At 53.4% G+C, this 2,008-nt stretch overlaps 1 pseudogene; it reads right to left on the reverse strand.

Moving 5' to 3' along the window:
* Positions 1 to 219: 219 nt before the first annotated feature.
* Positions 220 to 1,355, reverse strand: LOC112933858 (glyceraldehyde-3-phosphate dehydrogenase-like; annotated as a pseudogene).
* Between the last annotated feature and the right edge of the window lie 653 nt (positions 1,356 to 2,008).

Here is a 2,008-nt window from a genome sequence, read left to right on the forward strand (position 1 = left end):
AGGCACTGAACTGCTGAGCCACCCAGGGATCCCATCCAAGCTCATTCGTGCCCCAACCTCTGCCCCTCCTCATCTCTGTCTGGAGCTCCTTTTTATTTTTTTATTTTTTTGGCTGGGTACAGTATACTTTATTGATGGTACATGACAAGGTAGGGCTCCCCAAGCCCCGCCCCTTCCTCGAGGTCTAGGATGTAAATTGGAGGTCAGGAGATGGAGTGTGTTGGGGGATTAAGTTGGGGCAGGGACTCCCCAGCAGCTGAGGGTCTCTCTCTTCCTCTTGTTCTTGCTGGGGCTGGTGGTCCAGGAGGCTCTTACTCCTTGGAGGCCATGTGGACCATGAGGTCCACCACCCGGTTGCTGTAGCCAAATTCATCATCATACCAGGAAATGATCTTGACGAAGTGGTCATTGAGGGCAATGCCAGCCCCGGTGTCAAAGGTGGAAGAGTGGGTGTCACTGTTGAAGTCACAGGAGACAACCGGGTCCTCAGTGTAGCCCAGGATGCCCTTGAGGGGGCCCTCCGATGCCTGCTTCACTACCTTCTTGATGTCGTCATATTTGGCAGCTTTCTCCAGGCAGCAGGTCAGATCCACAACTGACACATTGGGGGTGGGGACATGGAAGGCCATGCCAGTGAGCTTCCCGTTCAGCTCAGGGATGACCTTGCCCACAGCCTTGGCGGTGCCAGTGGAAGCAGGGATGATGTTCTGGGCAGCCGCTCGGCCATCACGCCACAGCTTCCCAGAGGGGCCGTCCACGGTCTTCTGGGTGGCAGTGATGGCATGGATGGTGGTCATGAGGCCCTCCACGATGCCGAAGTGGTCATTGATGACTTTGGATAGAGGAGCCAAGCAGTTGGTGGTGCAGGAGGCATTGCTGACAATCTTGAGGGAGTTGTCATACTTCTCATGGTTCATGCCCATCACAAACATGGGGGCATCAGCAAAAGGAGCAGAGATGATGACCCTCTTGGCCCCGCCCTTCAAGTGAGCCCCAGCCTTCTCCATGGTGGTGAAGACCCCAGTGGACTCCACAACATACTCAGCACCAGCATCACCCCATTTGATGTTGGCGGGATCTCACTCCTGGAAGATGGAGATGGACTTTCCCGTTAATGACAAGTTTCCCGTTCTCAGCCTTGACTGTGCCGTGGAATTTGTCGTGGGTAGAATCATACTGGAACATGTACACCATGTAGTTGAGATCAATGAAGGGGTCATTGATGGCGACAATATCCACTTTGCCAGAGTTAAAAGCAGCCCTGGTGACCAGGCGCCCAATACGGCCAAATCCGTTCACTCTGACCTTCACCATCATGTCTCGGGGACGCGGCTGGCCCTGCACCAGAAGATGCGGCTGTCTGTCGAACAGGGAGGAGCAGAGAGCTATCTGGAGCTCCTACTCCTGGTTTAGCTCCTTTGCCCCCTCCTTCCTTAGAGGGACATCCTCATGCCACTTCCTGGAGAAGCCTCCTGGACTCAGCTGCCTCTGGCAGCTCCAACAACCTGGTCCAGTCTCTCTTCATCAAACCACCTCATCTATTGCCTTCATAGCATTTATCCTCACCTAGAAGTCCTCTCTGTGCGTGTATGTGTGTGTGTGTGTGTGTGTGTGTGGTTTATTCATTTGCCTGTGCACTGTCTAAACCCTCCCTCCTTTGTGTGTGAGCTCCTGAAGGCCGGGCCTCAACTGTCAAGGTGGCCAGGATGCCCCCAGGACCACATCGGTGCAAGCACATGGGGGGATGGGACATGAACCAGGGGTGGTAGATCTGCCTTCACACTGAGACCCCAGCACACCTACCACCACGGAGATGGTCCCAGGAAACTTGTCTTTAAAGAGTCAGATCCTTGGCTGTAAATTGGAGAGAACAAGGCAGGAGAGGACTTTTACTCTTTGATTTGAACCAAGGACACCTCTAAAGTGGGCAGGGTTTTTTTTTTAAGATTTTATTTATTTGAGAGACAGAGAGATTGAGAGAGAGAGAGAGAGAGAGAGAGAGAGAGAG

This window comes from Vulpes vulpes, chromosome 10 (genome assembly GCF_048418805.1).
Source record: "Vulpes vulpes isolate BD-2025 chromosome 10, VulVul3, whole genome shotgun sequence".
Lineage (NCBI taxonomy): Eukaryota > Metazoa > Chordata > Mammalia > Carnivora > Canidae > Vulpes > Vulpes vulpes.